The sequence below is a fragment of the Lycium ferocissimum genome, chromosome 1 (assembly GCF_029784015.1).
Source record: "Lycium ferocissimum isolate CSIRO_LF1 chromosome 1, AGI_CSIRO_Lferr_CH_V1, whole genome shotgun sequence".
NCBI classification, from domain to species: Eukaryota; Viridiplantae; Streptophyta; class Magnoliopsida; order Solanales; family Solanaceae; genus Lycium; species Lycium ferocissimum.
In genome coordinates this window covers 45,390,317-45,408,838 of record NC_081342.1, presented here as the reverse complement: position 1 = coordinate 45,408,838, position 18,522 = coordinate 45,390,317, and the positions used below count along the sequence as shown (strand labels likewise).

The 18,522-nt window shown below is 42.0% G+C and overlaps 1 long non-coding RNA gene across 1 annotated transcript in view; it reads left to right on the top strand.

Moving 5' to 3' along the window:
• The first annotated feature begins 684 nt into the window (after positions 1 to 684).
• Positions 685 to 18,522, top strand: part of LOC132029972 (uncharacterized) — a 96,672-nt gene continuing 78,834 nt past the window's right edge. The window contains exon 1 of the long non-coding RNA XR_009407963.1: positions 685 to 831. This is a non-coding gene — a long non-coding RNA (uncharacterized LOC132029972). The remainder of the gene's footprint in view (positions 832 to 18,522) is intronic.

The following is an 18,522-nucleotide window of genomic DNA, read 5'->3' as shown; positions in this document are numbered from 1 at the left end:
TGATTATTAGCCTATTGTACCTCTCTATATGATTCGAAGGACCATGATAAGCAAAGCAATGGATGACCTAATAAGAATCAACCTAGGGAAACTCTAGAAAAAAAAACAAAGAATAAGAAAATCAAAATAACGGGTGGATGAAGAATAGAAATAGGAGAGCGTAGATGGATAGATACTTGACTCAAGAGCATGAAATCTATGGACAAGAAAGGGTATATCAAACCCTAACCCTTCCAATCGGATTTGCAAACCCTAGAACCTAAGCAATTCGAATCAACAAACGACTCAAATGAATCCACAAATGAGAAACATTGAATTCGATGGAAATAAGCAATTCACTTCATAACTAGGAAGTAACTGATATGATCCTACTTGGCACACTTCACTTCAAGACATCCACCCAAGGCCAAGTCATGGAACTTCAAACTCTACAAGCAGAGTGGATGACAAGGATGGCATGGAAGGCCTTTGGAGGCTCCTATAAGCCACACAAGATGGCTTATGATGTGTGGAAGGTTTCTTGGGAGTTGATTGAAGAAGAAGCTACTAGAAAGGGGACCAAATGCACAAAGTGGCCATACGTGCAAACAGGGACATTTTCATAAAATAGGCTACACTTGCAAACTTGGACAAGATCGGGAGTTGGATATTTGTGCAATGAAGGTTATGCTTGCAAGAAAGCCATGCATGCAAGATTGATTAGAGGTTCATCTATGCAAGGAGGGGCGTGTTTGGCCATTGAAGGCTAATTCTTGAATTGAAGACTATAATAAGAAGACTAGCCAAACAAGACTCTTACTTCATTAAGGGTAGCAATGTAATTTCCTATTAGTCTTCTTTATTTAGCTTATATATATAGGTTGTCTTTCATTTGATTACTCAGCTTTGGATGAATTGATGAATATTTGAGTTTTTGTACTTCTGACGACTTTTGAAAGAATATGATATGATTATGATCCCGATTTCAAGTACGATCAGTTTACTTACCTTTTGAGTTTATGATAATGATCTTATGCATATGATTTTGATACATAACTATGGTTTCTGAAGTTCGGGTTGATATGTTCCCGAGGGGTGTTCGAAAGAAAATTCGATTTGACTATTGCCTTGGTTTTGAAATAATAGTTTGCTTCAACTATTTTATTGAGTCTGTAATGACGACTATGTTTTTGATTCCCACAAGTTATGTCATATGATCTTGACACGTACCTACAATTTCTCTAAAGTGGATACTTGATATGTTCTCGAATGTTTTTCGGAAGGAACTTGACTTGACTGTTATTTAGCTTTTAAATGAGATTTCGTCTGATTATGTTGTTGAGTCTATGATGATGATTTGTGTATATGGTTTCTCAATACTCTGCTCGTGCGAGCTATTATGATCTCTTTCACTGCGTCCCGGGCCAGGGCATGTATTCGTGCACGATTCTACAATATGATTCACCGCGCCCCTCACTAGAGGGCCGGGGCATGTTATATGATATGATATTGATATGATGATATGGGGAGGTGGCCAGGATGGCATATGATGACTTCATTCACCGCGTCCCTCACTAGAGGGCCGGCACGTTATATGTATATGATATGATGATTTTACTTACCGCGTCCCTCATTAAAGGGCCGGGGCACGTTATATGTATATGTATCTGATGGTTTTACCTACCGCGCCCCTCATTAGAGGGCCGGCACGTTATATTTATACATGTACGAGATGATTTTCTCGACTCGTTTCTCGTCCCATGATGAGCCGAATATAAATGGATACGTATGATTTATGTTTCAAAGGCAAGTGTTGGTGATTTTCCGGGTTATTGTGCTACTTTTTGCCTCCTCGTTTCGCACGGTTCTCGTTTTACGATATTCCATGCTTTACATGCTCGCACATATTTCGTATCGAATTTTCTTCGGCTCGCGTTTCATGCCCGCAGGTACAGATTTTGGTGATCCGCCGGCTTAGGATTCCCATCGTTGATCTTGGAGTGCTCCTTGTTCCGGAGCCCACCTTTTGGTACATATTCGTTCGTGGCATATGTATTTGTTTGTTCGCAGGCACGCGGGGCCCCGTCCCGTCATATGAATCGTTGGTCCGCGAGAGGTCCGTAGACGTATATATGGGTTAGTGCCTATCCCTCATGTGTGTGTTTGTATGTTACATGTTCGGGCGATCCCATTCGCCGTGGCAGCCTCGTCGGCTTGCATTTGTATATGTTTTGGGGTTGATGCGCCCTTTGATAGCCTTGCCGGCTTCTGATATAAATATATATATTTGTGTTTGAGACAACTTGAGATAATCTGAGATAGCGTCTGATATTTGTATACGCGTAAGCTATCTGTTTGTGAATCGGATTAATGAATGTGTTTAGGTGCCCGCCGGCACCAGTCACCGCCACTAGGTTGGGTTGTGATGTATGGCATCGGTGAGCGAGCAGTTCGTCCTCGGAATGTCTACGTACCGTGTCTAGGTAGAGTCTTGTTTTATCGGTGTGTTGTGCACCACATCTATAAACGGAGGTTGTCAGGACATTTAGGATGTTATCTTTCCTTCGATCTTAGATCGTGCGACAGTAGTCGTGCCATCGTGATGACTCTCCCCGACGAATTGTTATGATTTCGCAATGCCTCCGAGGAAGGCCGCCCTGCCCGTAAGGGCAAGTCCCACAAAGAAACAGGAGACCGGGCTCCACGGCCCGGATGGCTACCAGGGCTCGTGCCAAGATTGAGCCCGATATTGTGCCTCCGACGGCTAGTTCTCGCCACACCGCCAAGATCGGGGGGATTTGGAGCGCCTGGCGCCGCACGGGGCGGCTCCACCGCCGCCCGCGGCGCCGCCTCGTACCTCCCCCCCCCCGGCCCGTGGCGGATGATGGGACCCCGCGAGAAGCTGGGCCCGCTATCGACTTGATTGGCACAAGGTGTTCACGTACTGTGAGGAGCAGGGGATGACGCAGACAGGGCGCGATAGTCGCAGGCCCGTGATTTTCACTTTGCGGCTCACCGAGTTTTTCGGTCGGGCTCGCAGAGGACCCTCATGAGTTCGTCCTCGACGTACGCAAAAACCGCGATTGATTAGTGCTTCCGAGAGCCAGAGCCGGTTGAGTTGGCGCCCTCCCCGGGTTGCACGATGTAGCGGCAAACGACTTGGGGATGCCGCCCTTGACGGGGTGCCCCCACCGAGGGGGGGCCCCAAAGGGGCCCTTTCCCCCGGCCTTTTCTACCCCCGGGAGGGAGGCGGGCCGGGGAGACCGATTCCCCATAAAGGAAACACGGGACCTTTTGGGGAAGCACTTTGGTTTTCCCCGGCCGCTTTGGCTCACCGAGCCGGGGAGGATCGAAGGGATGCCCCCGGGATATTACGGGGGGGGGCCCCGGGGGCAGGGATCGACAACCGGGGAGGCGGCCCGTACGGAGGATTTTCCCCCGGACAGGGCACACGTCGGGGATGGAGGCCCGGGGCCGAGGGGGGCCCCCGAAGAGACCGGGGGGAAGGGCCCCCCAAAAGGGGGCCGATCCGCCGGATATTTTCGAGGAGGCGGGTGCCCCCGCGGCACATCGGGCACTCTCTTCCCGCGACGTGTGCCCCCGTCGCTTGTTGGTAGAGGTTTGACAAAGGGTGTTATTCCGGAGCTGGTCGCAGCTCTAGGCTATGAGTTTGCAAATGGATGGGAGGCTCGAGCCGCACGAGGCCGTTTATGCCATAGTGTCCTCAAAGTGCGGGGCAGCACCATTCAGGGGAATGTCGTCGCGTTTAAGGTGCACTTGCCCGCGGCCGCCGGGGCCATGTTATGAGAGAGTGTCCGCACAGTGCAGGTGGTCTGTGTGGGATGTAGCCCCACCCCAATGTCGGCTGTCGGTTCGTCCTCTTCGCAAATGGGCGCCCTCCGAAGCAGTATGCCGGCACCAAACGAGCCATGCAGTAGAAGCCGCGGCGGAGCTCTCCAGTTTTAGCGGTCCTTCGAACCGCTTATATGCGTTGGCCAATAGACAAGAGCAAGGGGAGCGTCACCGTACGCGGCTACAGTATATGAATCTCACCGAGATGTGTGTTATTATGTATGTATATTGTCGTATGGTTAATATTTAATAGCCGTTAGCGAAAATTTAAGGACCGATAATCGAGTATTCATAAATTAAGGCGATTAAGGTATGTTTACCATTATAGTGAATCTGGAAGTCGAGGACGGAAGGTAATCATATTCGTAAGCGAAAGGTGAATGCGGGGGATCGAGAAGGGTAAAACGGTAATTGTGTCGTGGGAACGTTTTGAAAACTGTCAAGACCTCAATTTACCTGTGTCGTGTGTCAAGGTCATGCGGTGACGTGAACGCTATCGACTAATATTAAGGCACCGTATTTCATCGAATTCCGAGGTTAAGCGCGTCGGGGTGAGAGAGAAATATTGGGACGGGTGACCCTCCCGGGAAGTTTTCTCGAAAATCTCACAAATTCGACGAAAGAGGCGAACGAGAGGCTAGAATAATCCAAAGGATGTTAGAGTGCGCGGAGTGGTCGGAACCTAAGTAGTCACGTCGCAGAACGAGTGCATTAGATCGGCAAAGAGAAAGAAGATGTATCACGATTTGGAATCAAAGTAGTTCGAACAATGTTGTTGGAAATATTTTTTATGAGACGATAGCGACTATATGTCCGCGTAGGTGTGTAATGTCTCATACTCCGGTTTTATTGATGATATGTGTATTCAAGAACCGACGTGGCGGTGATAGGGGAAGGCATTAATTGACCGTAGCAACGAAGCTCAAGTGAGCAATAGTGCATATACGGCACAAATACTATAAGGCAAGCCGATGTTGTGGTTATTACGTCAAGTTTGGGTAGTTCGAATACAATGATATGTGGAAAAGGAAGAAAGTTAGTAGATGGAAGAACAGTGGAATCGTAACGTGGATCAAAGTACCGCCTACTTGGAATGGGAAATGCGTACATAAGGCAAATAATCGTAATAATATAAGCACACCCCCAAAGGAAGCGGATGCGAGAAATGCAAGTGCAAGATGTAAGGATTGCAATATTATGTGTGACCGGAAAGTTGAAAGGTGAGATCTAAGCAAAGGAACGATAAAAGAGTACGAGTTAAAGATAAAGATATGATTTGAGAAACTGACAACGAAATAAAGAAGGAAAGAAGGGATATGACTGGTAGATACGGCTGCATGCTATGGTAATAAAAGGAATTTCCCCCGAGATCCTTATACGGCTTTATAAGACTAGTTGAACATTCGAGGACGAATGTTCTAAAGGGGGGAAGGATGTTATATCCCGTATTTTGTTCATTGGGACAATCCGGATTGACTATGATAGGTTAGAGGCAAAACCACTCCGGGATACAGAGTCGGGACTTTTGACCTTCGATTTCGTTTTGAGACACAAGTTGTTCATGAATTTGTTGGCATGGAATGTTTAGGAAAATTTGGGACCAAAAATTGAAATATGAAAAGATGGCAAATCATGAAAAATTGTCATGTTGGCCATGTGGCTTGGAATGGTCCCACACACTTTGTGGACAATTTTAATTGGTCCAACACACGTGTGGGCCATGGACACTTGTGTAAATTGTGTGGAAGCTTAAAAGATGACCTCTAAGTCATCCACTCTCATTTTCATACTTAGAAAAAAATAAGAAGTTGAAGAACTTCACTAAGAGGCTCTCGGCCAAAAGCTCCAAAAATCCAAGTCCAATTTGAGCCATCACAAAAATATTTCCTCGGTGCAAATCCACTAATTGGAGGTCCCTAAGTAACGTGGAAGTGTTGTTTGGGTCATCAAACCATCCGTTTTGTAGATCGCAAACCCTAGCCTATTTGTGAAGTTGAAGAAGAAAGGTAAGATTTGATCTTGTTTTATGTGTTATAAAGGTTGTAAGCATGTTGTAGTATGTTAAAATGGATGAAAATCATGAGATATGGCATGTTGGAGTTGAGGTCAGGTGTGTAGTATAGCCGTGTAGGTGTGTGTGTGTTATGTTGTGTCAAGTAATGAATTGAAGTTTAGTTAGCATGTTTTGAATGTTGTAGAGTGAAGAAATGGATGAGAATCATCAATATGTATATATGTAGTGTTGGCCGAAAATGGGTCATATTATATGGCAATGAATGGATTAATTTTACTTAATGTTTTAGTTGTCGTCGTTATGAATTCTATGTTGGCGATAAGAGTTTAATGACTCAAATTGATATCGGTAAGTGTTGTGGGTTGAATTGGAGACTATTGTGCTTTTGATGTAATTTGTGTATTTAAGAGAATGACATTGTTAGAATGTGGAATGTTATGCAAATCATGATGTGGAAGTGAGGAATGTGTTATGGATATTGTTCTCGGGTTTGTGGGACTGTTTTCGGGCAAATGGAGCCTTTGTTGGATTGTTGGAAATATTGTATGAATTGTTTAAAGTATTTTTGAATGTCATGGTATGGGTTTGGGTTGGTATTGGAATGTATGAGCTATAATGTTGGCTTGAATGTAAGCCGTTGAATTGAAATAATGAATGTTGTTGAATGATGTAAAAGAGGGTTATTAATGTTATGTTGCCTTTCGGATTGATTATTGATGTTGCTAGGTTGGTTGTTATTGTTCTTGTTGTTGATTTGGACGGTTAAATTTCTGGTTAGTGTATTTACAGGGAAATGTCTGCCCAAATTTCGTAGAATTAAAGGCTAATTTGGAATTAAATGCCCAAATGTCTATAGCTAATGTTTGGCATATTATGACTTGTTTGTAGACCTTGGGCAGCCCGAGACGTAGGTTGGAATTAGCTTGAGTTTGGATTAGCGTTGAGAGCGATCAAGGTATGTAAAGCGCAACCCTTCCTTCTTTTGGCATGCCTTAGTCATAAATAGGCTATGTACGAGCCTCGAGGAAATTCTACTCTCGCGATCCGACCATGTCTGTGATTATTACTTGTTTTCTTGGTCTTTGTATGCATGATATGATGAAATATTGGCCCTATGTCTTTTGTATGACTAAGTTTCAAAAAAAAAGTTGCATAAAAAGTTTGGTTTTTAAAAGAGTTTGTTCCTAAATGATTCCGTAAACTACGAAAGTCCGTAACTTTCACAGATAGAACCGGATCGCTTCGATATGCTCAAAAATGATTACATGATGTATGATGACTATGTTTTCCATAGGCGGGCCCGACTCGGGTCGACACCCGTCCGTGGGTCCCGCGACTTTCCTTTTTGTACTTCTGACGACTTTTGAAAGAATATGATATGATTATGATCCCGATTTCAAGTACGATCGCCTTTATTTACCTTTTGAGTTTATGATAATGATCTTATGCATATGATTTTGATACATAACTATGGTTTCGAAGTTCGGTTGATATGTTCCCGAGGGGTGTTCGAAAGAAAATTTGATTTGACTATTGCCTTGGTTTTGAAATAATAGTTCGCTTCAACTATTTTATTGAGTCTGTAATGACGACTATGTTTTTGATTCCCACAAGTTATGTCATATGATCTTGACACGTACCTACAATTTCTAAAGTGATACTTGATATGTTCTCGAATGATTTTCGGAAGGAACTTGACTTGACTGTTATTTAGCTTTTAAATGAGATTTCGTCTGATTATGTTGTTGAGTCTGTGATGATGATTTGTGTATATGGTTTCTCACTACTCTGCTCGTGCGAGCTATTATGATCTCTTTCACTGCGTCCCGGGCCAGGGCATGTATTCGTGCACGATTCTGCGCATGATTCACCGCGCCCTCACTAGAGGGCCGGGGCATGTTATATGATATGATAATGATATGATGATACGGGGGAGGTGGCCGTGATGGCATATGATGACTTCATTCGCCGCGTCCCTCACAGTAGGGTCGTGGCACGTTATATGTATATGATATGATGATTTTACTTACCGCGTCACTCATTAAAGGGCCGGGGCACGTTATATGTATATGTATCCGATGGTTTTACCTACCGCGCCCCTCATTAGAGGGTGGGCACGTTATATTTATACATGTGTACGAGATGATTTTTCGACTCGTTTCTCATCCCATGATGAGCCGAATATAAAATGGATAGGTATGATTTATGTTTCAAAGGCAAGTGTTATGATTTTCTCGGGTTATTGTGCTACTTTTTGCCTCCTCATTTCAACGGTTCATCGTTTACGATATTCCATGCTTTACATGCTCCGCACATATTTCGTACCCCCCTTTCTTCGGGGTCGCGTTTCATGCCCGGGCAGGTACAGATTTTGGTGATCCGCCGGCTTAGGATTCCCATCAGCGGTCTTGGAGTGCTCCTTGTTCCGGAGCCCACCTTTTGGTACATATTCGTTCGTGGCATATGTATTTGTTTGTTCAGGGGTACGGCGGGGCCCTGTCCCGTCATATGAATCTGTTGGTCTGTTTAGAGGTCTGTAGATGTATATGTGGGTTAGGCCTATCCTGTAAAGGTGTTTTTGTATGTTATATGTTCTGGGCGATCCCATTCATCATGGCAGCCTCGTCGGCTTGCATTTGTATATGTTTTGGGGCCGATGCGCCCTTTGATAGCCTTGCCGGCTTCTGATATATATATGTTTGTGTTTGAGATGTGTTTGAGACGACTTGAGATAATCCGAGATAGCATCTCGATATTTGTATACGCGTAAGCTATCTGTTTGTGAATCGGATTAATGAATGTGTTTGGGTGCCCAGCTCGGGCACTAGTCACGGCCTACGGGGTTGGGTCGAGACAATATCACACCTCGAGATGTACCTGATCCATTAGTGAGCAGCCCTGTTATACCTTCCTATTTACTTTTCCTTTCATTCTTCGACTTTACATTTTAATCACACCTCAATATTCTTACCTTACCCGACATACATCTTTCGTACCATTGCTTACCTTTGTACTGATTCATTCAATTTGTTTAGTTCACAAACTTGTAACTGAACTTATCATCAAGAGATACATTTCATCAATTCCTCTGTTGTACTTACACTGACTTACCTGTATGACAACCAATCCATTATTATACAAATACATATTCGGATAACGTAGCCTCAACGAAGTAACTTACCTCTGTAACTTCCAATGTCATCACCCACTTTTTTTCTGTCGATACCGTTCTTCTACTGAAATCAAGGGTTAGTATAAGGAATCTCATTTCCTATAGCTTGGCTTTATCGCACGATCTTAGATATGAAAGAAGAGTAACCATCCTAAATGCCCTGTAGCCTCCTGCTTATAAATGTGGCGCGCAACACACCATAAACAAGACTCTACTAGACACGACTTTGCAGACAACCCCTAGGACAAACTACTCTGATACCACTTTGTCACACCCCAATTCCGATAAGGCATGATGGGCACCCAACTCTTACTTAGAGCTGAGCGAACCATCTGGCATTCACATAATAAAACTAGACATATAAATATTTTTCGAAAGCATAATAAAGTACTTCCAGTCAAACTTTAGAAATTTGCGAACGATATTCAATTAATCAGATACCGAGTAAGTCAAACTGACATATCGTCCTACATGGTCGCTTTGCTCAACACATGACATATCAACCTACTAACCACAGGACACTGTCTGCAAAGTCTCTTAGAGTAAACACTTGCATCATATGAATCGGGACAGGGCCCCGACATACCCGTACACACACATGATAACCATAATGACCCGATGCTGCTCCTGGAAGAAAATGGAGTTTGCCAATCCCAGCTGATAGCCAACCATCCTAGCTGAATACTTTTACCTGCAAAACAATCTGGGACTGTGTGGCATGAACACAGCGCCCCCAGGCAAAGGGACGTTAGTGTGAACAATGTACCGAGTATGTAAAGCATAAGAACATCAAGTGCAGATCGATCATGAAAACTAGTATCAATAATTGAATGCATCTGTGGCTAACACTGAGAATTTCTGCGTAACACTATATGACTGAAACTGTCTCTATGGCGTATGATAGGCATAGATTATAATATACTGATAGCGCTGTGGAACGTACAACCCGATCCATATATAATATAATAATGTCGAGGAACGTACGGCCCGATCCATAGATAATATAATAATGCCGAGAAATGTACGGTCCGATCCATATATAATATAATAATCATATATATACCGTACACGGCCTCTAGTGAGGGACTCGGTGAATAATGCAATGAAACTGTGCACGAATACATACCCGGGCCTGGACTCGGTGAATGATATATTAACGGCATGCACGAGTAGAATATCATGAGCAACTATATGCAAACTAAATCATCATCTGGGACTCAATAGAATAATTAGAATGAACCGACACATGAGAATCAAAGACAACTGCCATGTCAAGTACCGCTGAGAACTAGAATTCATTGGAGTCATGAATGTTCATCGTTCGCTCGTTTATGTAATTCATGCAAAAAAGAAAGAAGGGATAGCCTTAACATACCTGACAAGCTACCTAATCACCCAACGTCCATTCCTCGAGTCCGTATGTCTACAATCACGACGATAATATCACGATTAGACCATTTACACCACTTACTATCTAATTTGTATACGAACGGAACTTAATGAAATTCGGGCAACATTTCCTCTATAAATTGGACAATCCCGAAATTCCAATTCAATTTAATCATCAACAACAGCAACAACAGTACCAACCATTATTATACATCATAACTCAGCTGATTCCATCCATTTAATCCAACTAAAATAGCCCCCAATCCATAAATCTCAACAAAGCAACAAACGAGTTTATAACGCTATTTTCTCCGTTCTAATCCGTTAAAACCCTAATTAAACTTATTAACAATGAAAAAGGGACCTTAATCCTACCTTAAGTATGCAGCAACCACGTCAACACTCCTCTTTTTGGCTGATTGTTAGCTCAAACTGAAGGCAACGCGACGCACAACGCTTTTCTCTTCATGAGCTTGGGGATTCGGGGCTCGGATTTGATCAAAATAGCTTTCTTAGCCTAGAAGTTCTCTCCCTCTCTCTCTAATGTTTTGGAAGCTCCTAGATGCAAATGACCAGCCCTCAAATGAACTTTCCATATATATATTAACGTTAATGGGCCTCATGGGCCGAAATGTAAATGCTTGGATCGGGTCTCAACTTGCTGCCCCGCCAGCCCAATTCGCATCGTCCATAACTCCTTATCCCGATATTATTTTGATGAGTGGTTTATTACGTTAGAAACTAGACTCGATGAACTTCATTTTAGACTTTTGAAACACCTTAAAAATCCTCATATACTAGGAGATATGCCTCCAATAATATGGGCAAAAAATCTGGTTTGAGATTTTACTGAAGTTGTTCCGATTCATTTCGTTTAGATTCATTTAACTTCTAATCCTCTCCCAACCCTCATGTAACCTCCTATACATAATCATATACATCCATAACAATCCGTACATGTGTCTCGAAGGGTTCGAAGAATCACAATAACCTTAAACATAACTAGAGAACTCACAAAGCTTCGACGAAACTCCAATCGCAAAAGTATATTCATATCTTTTGTCTATCTTCTATATCATTACTAATAATCTCAAATAATTTAAAAGGGCACTCACATTACCTCGTATATGTACTCATAACATGATTTCAAATCCTTTAGGTTGCCATGCCACCTCGGGATACTTAAGGCAACCATATACATATAACGATATCCTTACTAACTCGATTAACTTTCCTTGAACTTTCTTAACTCGTTCATTTTGTCTTAAGCCAAGTAGCATGCACTCTTACAGGGTGTAACACTCTTCCCTTGGGTTTAACCTTGTCCTCCTTGAGCAACTAAGGTCTCCTTTTCACTCACAACCATTTCCTCCTTTTTCATCTTTTCACGTAACTCTTTCATGACTCTATAGTCTTCACGCACTTCATGGGGAGTCAATGGAGCAAGTACATACTTTTTACCCTTGACCACAAAAGAATACTTGTTGGTCCGCCCACTATGTTGAGCATCCACGTCAAATTGCCAAGGTCTTCCAAGCAAAATATGGCACGCTTGCATTGGCACCACATCACATAAGATTTCATCTTGGTACTTGACAATGCTAAATTTGATAATGGCTTGCTTGTTGACCCTCATTTCACCACATTCATTAAACCATTGGAGTACATAGGGATTAGTGTGCTTGCGGGTGGGGAATTTCATACTTTTAACTAAAAATTGACTAACGGCATTCGTGTAACTCCCACCATCAATGAGTAATGAGCACACCTTATCCATAATTTTGCACCGTGTATGAAACAAGATCTCCCTTTGGTCACTTTCTTCCCTAGCTAGAGCCCCCATGGCTCTTCTAGCCACAATAGCACGATTCAAGGCTTCTTCATACCTTATCTCAACCTCTTCATTGGAATCACCCTCACACTCACTTCTTTTTCCTCCTTCTTCGTGACCATCCCCGCCCTCATGTTCATTATCAGTTCGATACCCATCCTTCACTATTGTGATAGTCCTCCGATTGGGACGCTTACTCGCAATTTGCCCTCTCTCTTGGCACTTAAAGCATTGGATGGTAGAAGGTCGGTTATAGTTGGTGTTAGAATTATTACCTCCTTTAGCCTTGTCATCACATTTGTCTTTGTAATCAAATTTGGCTTGAGGTGCTTGAGTGTTGCTCTTGGGCTTATCCCAAGTGGAAGTTTTCTACTTTTCTTTGCCTTTGTTACAAGTTGAAGACGATTTGCTTTTGTCTTTATAGGACCTATCTTCTTTTAGATCCGCCTCGACCTTGGATGCGTCATTGAATGCCTCTTCAAGACTATTATAGGTTTTGAGCCTCATCGGCTCAGAAATGTCTCCATTCAAGTTGGCTACAAACCTTATAATAGTGTACTCTTCATGATCTTCTATCTTGGACTTCATCCGCAAATCCTCAAACTCATCAAAGTACGCTTTCACACTTTTCAACCCTTGCTTCAACATGTACAACCTTTTGAGTGCATCTTGGTGGTATGTGGGTGGAAGCCACCTTGTCTCCATGAGCTCAATCAAGTCGTTCCACGTTGGGAGACCATAGATGTGTTGTTGATCTCTTTATAAATTCTTGGATTCCCACCAAGTAGAAGCGTACCCCTCAAATTGAGTGAGGGCATACTTTGCCTTCAATGCTTCGGACACATTGTTTGTGAGAAAGATGCGCGCACTTTGCAATTTACATTCAAGGAACTCTTCCGAATTGCTACCTCCTTGGAACGTAGGAAGGTTCACCTTAATGGTCTTCAAATTCTGCTCATTATCTTGCCATCTTCCCCGATCCTCGTAACCTTGGGCCCTCCCTAAATCTACATGACCTTGGAATCTAGGGTCATGGCCCGGAAACCTCTCAAAACCTCCTCTTCCTCCCCTCCCCCGATTATTCATTCCTCCACGCCGCCATCCTTGTCATTTATCATCCCACCACCTACCTTGTGGATAGTCATCATACTCTTCTTCATTCATAGGGTATTGGTAGTGGCGTTGGTATTGGTTTTGGTTAGGAAAGGGATCTTGTGTTTAGACTTGGGGTGGAGCTTGGGGTGTTTGTTGTAAGGTTAATTGAGGGATTTCCTCATTCGGGTTGTGTTGGTAAACTTGGGGATAGGTTTGTCGATTAGTGTTTTGGAATGTAGAGTTTTGGAATGTGAGGTTGGTTGTTTAGGGTGGTGGAGCTCTTTGGGTGGAGGTGGTTGTTGTGTTGGGATTGCACAAGGCATATGCTTGTCCCGGAGTAATGGTTGGAGTGGTATCTTGTGTTTTATCCCCATCACCTTCATTCATAGAACGGGGAGTGCCCATTCTACTCGAACCCTCCATTTGAACTTTCTCAATACCCACCATCCGTTCATCCATACCCTTTAACTTCCCATTCACACTATTCATCTCTCCTCTCATCTCTTCCATACCCGTTTGCATGCCCGAGATTTGATTCATGATCATAGCCAATGAATTTTCTATGGATGACATATCTACTACTTCTTGCGTACTATCACCTTGGTTAGACTTGATGACCGGCAAAACTAGCAAACAAGATTAGCAACAAAAGCCTCACTTCACTCATATTGAACTCTCAACCTTACCACACGTCATGCTTTTTCGAAGTTGTTGATGAATCACTCGTCCAATCGAATTCACACGTTGCTTATCCTTTGTGGTAGAATGGATTCTTGTTTAGATGAATGACGGATGACTCAAAAGCAAAATGGATGAGAACCAACAAAGTTTCAACGAAATAAAACGAAGAAAAGCTTGAAAGAAATTAGCACGAAAGAAATGCGGACACAAGAACTACTAAACACAAGTAGGAACAACTACTATGTGGCTACTAGTTGAGAGACACAAGAAATTGAAATGCTAAAATCGGAAAATAAATGAAATTTCGGGCCCGGGTAGGTGATAATTTGAAAATGGGGTCTTGAAGCCTCAATTGATCCAATGCATCAATTTGAAATAACGAAAAATTTTAAAATTCTATACTCTTTTTTTTTTTTTTTGTTCCCTACTTAAGGAATAGGGAAACAATAACTTACAATCAAGGCTCAAGAAGTTTTTGAGAAATGAATTGAGATGAAATGAAAATTTGGAACTAAAAATGTACCTCAAATTCACGGATTGGGTTGTGAAATTTATACGGTCCGTATATAATTCACGGACCGTAAAAGGTATCCGTAGAACAGGGACAGAAACTCAAAAATTTGGTACCAAATTTACGGACCAAAATCTACGAGTCGTAAAATTTTTACGGTCCGTATTTTCCCACCGTAAATCACTTACAAAATGTAACTTTTGGGCCTCCAATTTTACGGACCAAATTATATGGACCGGAAAATTTATGCGGTCCGTATGTGGGACAATATAGTGGCTTCAGTGATTTCCTATTGAACTCGTGCTCCTCGAAATTTGGTCCAAATTTTCTTGGATCTGATGACGTCTTAGGCCTCACAAAACGTAGGACTTGCCTTTTTTGGCCCAACAAACAACTTTCCACTTGTCCTTGGAAAAACCTTTGGATCAAACCCTCTTCTTTGGTCTTCTTCTCCAATATGAAGATATGAATGTTCTTAAGAACACCAAGAACACCCAAATGCAATCTAGGACCAAATCAACTCGTTTTTGCTCTAAATTTCAAATCTAAGCTCCTTATCACTTAGAGAACGAAGCCCAATATTCAATTTGCCTCAATTGTTTCTCAATCACTAAACCCACTTTTGAGTTCTTCAAGCTTTGATGAAGCTTTAATGGTAAAAACTTCAAAACCCACCCAAACAACTTCAAACTTCGGATTTAGATGTTTTCCACCACAATAAACTCAAATCTAACTTCAAAAACAACAAAATCAAACAAAAAAACAATTTTCAATTTTTTTTTTTTTTGGATTTTCATTTTTTTTTTGTGATTTTCATATTTTGAGCCTAGGACTAGAAATTGTGGGAACAATCTCTTAGCCTATGCTCTGATACCAAATGATAAGATTCAACCTAGGGAAACTCTAGAAAAAAACAAAGAACAAGAAAATCAAAATAAAGGGTGGATGAAGAATAGAAATGGGAGAGGGTAGATGGATAGATACATGACCCAAGAGCATGAAATCTATGGACAAGAAAGGGCATATCAAACCCTAACCCTTCCAATCGGATTTGCAAACCCTAGAGCCTAAGCAATTCGAATCAACAAACGACTCAAATAAATCCACAAATGAGCAACATCGAATTCGATGGAAATAAGCAATTCACTTCACAACTAGGAAGTTGTCACGACCCAACCCGATGAGCCATGACTAGTGCCCGAGTTGGACACTCGTATACGAACCTGTTAGATATAGTCAGACTGAAACTAAGGACAATATGGAAATTTGTAAAAGCAAGCTATAGACTCATAACGTCATATATCATAATGAACCTGTCTCCTAAGGAGTCACAGCTAACCAAAACATAACATAATATGCAAGCCGACAAGGCTACCACTATATACGAGAATATCCAAAACGAACAATATCGATATAGCTGACCAAAATCACCTATATACAACCCACACATGTCTACAGACCTCTAAGAGTATAATAGTGAAATATGACAGGACGGGCCCCGCCGTACCCCCGCATATGCATAAGTCTATATCAAAGGATACGTACCAAAATGACTTAGGCTCCGGAACAATGGAGCTCTCCAAACAGCTGAGCAGAAGTCCTAGGTTGGAGGATCACCAAACCGAGTGTCTGTACCTGCGGGCATGAAACGCAACCCCCGAAGAAAGGGGTTCAGTTCGAAAAATGTACTGAGTATATAAAGCATGAAATACAATAAAGAAGATCATGACTAAATAAAAGACAACAGGAGACAAGTATGATAATCAAAGATACCAATGCACCTGTGCCTTATGAGACGAGAGTCATGCATATCTATATAATATATCGTACCCGGCTCTTTATGGGACTCGGTGAATGAAGTCATATACATATATACCGTACTCGGCCCATTATGGGACTCGGTGAAATAATCATATATATATACCGTACCCGGCCCTCTAGTGAGGGACTCGGTGAACAATGCAATGAAACTGTGCACGAATACATACCCGGCCCGGGACTCGGTGAATGATATATTAACAGCATGCACGAGTAGAATATCATGAGCAACCATATACAAATTAAATCATCATATGAGACTCGATAGAATAATTAGAATAAACCAACATTGGAGAATCAAAGACAACTATCATGTCAAGTACTACCGAGAACTAGAATTCATTGGAGTCATGTATGTTCATCGTTCGCTCGTTTATGTAATTCATGCCAAAAAAGAAGGAAGGGATAGCTTTACATACCTTGAAGCGCGTCTATTCGTCTAAAATCTCTCGTCCAAGTTTGTAATCTATAACAAGGCAATAATTACGCCACAATTAGATGAAAGTCATTCTTTACTACTCATTGTAAGCTAACAAACAATCTAACGAAAATCCGACAACATTTCCTTTATTTTTCTTACTCCGTCCCAACTCACCAACAACCCAAAATAATCACAACAATTTAAACAACACACACAGCCATGAAAATCATACCAAACAGCCCCAAAATATCATCACAAAACAGCCACGAAAATCATACAAAACAGCCACGAAATATCATCAACAACATCAACAATAGTACCAACCATTATTATACATCATAACTCAGTTGATTCCATCCATTTAATCCAACTAAAACAGCCCCCAATCCATAAATCTCAACAAAGCAACAAACGAGTTTATTGCGTTCTCCGTTCTAATCCGTTAAAACACTAATTAAACTTATTAACAATGAAAAAGGGACCTTAATCTTACCTTAAATAAGCAGCAACCACATCAACACTCCTCTTTTTGGCTGATTTTTAGCTCAAACGGAAGGCAACGTGACGCACAACGCTTTTCTCTTCATGAGCTTCGGGATTCGGGGCTCGGATTTTGATCACAATGCCTTTCTTAGACTAGAAGTTTTCTCCCTCTCTCTCTAATGTTTTGGAAGCTCGTAGATGCAAATGATCAGCCCTCAAATGAATTTTCGATATATATTAACGTTAATTGGTCTCATGGGCCGAAATATACTCATGGGCCGAAATGTAAATGTTTGGATCGGGTCTCAACTTGCTGCCCCGCTAGCCCAACTTGCACCGTCCATAACTCCTTATCCCGATATCATTTTGATGAGCGGTTTGTTGCGTCGGAAACTAGACTCGATGAACTTCATTTTAGGCTTTTGAAACACCTTAAAACTGTTACACCCAAGAAAATTTCACGTTACTAAGGCTGTAGATGGCTTAATGTAAGCTCAAGGAGGAGCAAATATTACAAGTATAAACGATTAAATTCTACTGTATTAGCATAAGGATAGCATGAGTATGATATTTGGAATTCGTACAGTATGATTGGAATGATACGTTAAAAGATATAGCGCTCGTAACCGTAAGCTGAGGTGGGACCCATATGATGGGGATTTTATAAAGGACATATGAAAATTTATATGGAAAATATATGTGAAGTTAAACACAACTCAAGAAGGACTGTTGAGCCAAATCCAAGTGGAAGCTCTCTAAAAAGATGTTTTTAAGGTACGTTTTCGGGTGATCTGACTTCGGGAGGCCATAACCCCATCACGATTTGGGAATTTGGGAAAACTTCAAACATAAAAGTTATAGATAATTGAATTATATTTCCAACCATAGGTCGTGGACCTTCACACGACATAGGGATAAAAAGTGATCGAGATTTTAAGACAGAAAGGTTAAGCTGGGAAGTCGGCTCGGCCCAACCCAACTCCAAGTCGGGTCAGGCCCACTTCCCTTGCTATTTAAGGGATGTTTTAACCCTTATCATCCTCATTTCATACCAAAAAATCTAGAACATGGTAGAGAGTGAGTGAGGGAGTTTAGAGAGATAAAGCAAGGGTTCGATCAAGTTCGAGGCCCTGAATCGCGAGGCTCGTGAAGGATAAAGTTTAGTACGAGTTGTCGTCGTCGTTTTAAGCTAAAAGTTGAACATGGGGGATGTTGGTTTCGTGGTGTCTGCTCATATAAGGTATGTTTAAGATGTTAATAATATTCTTACCATGAT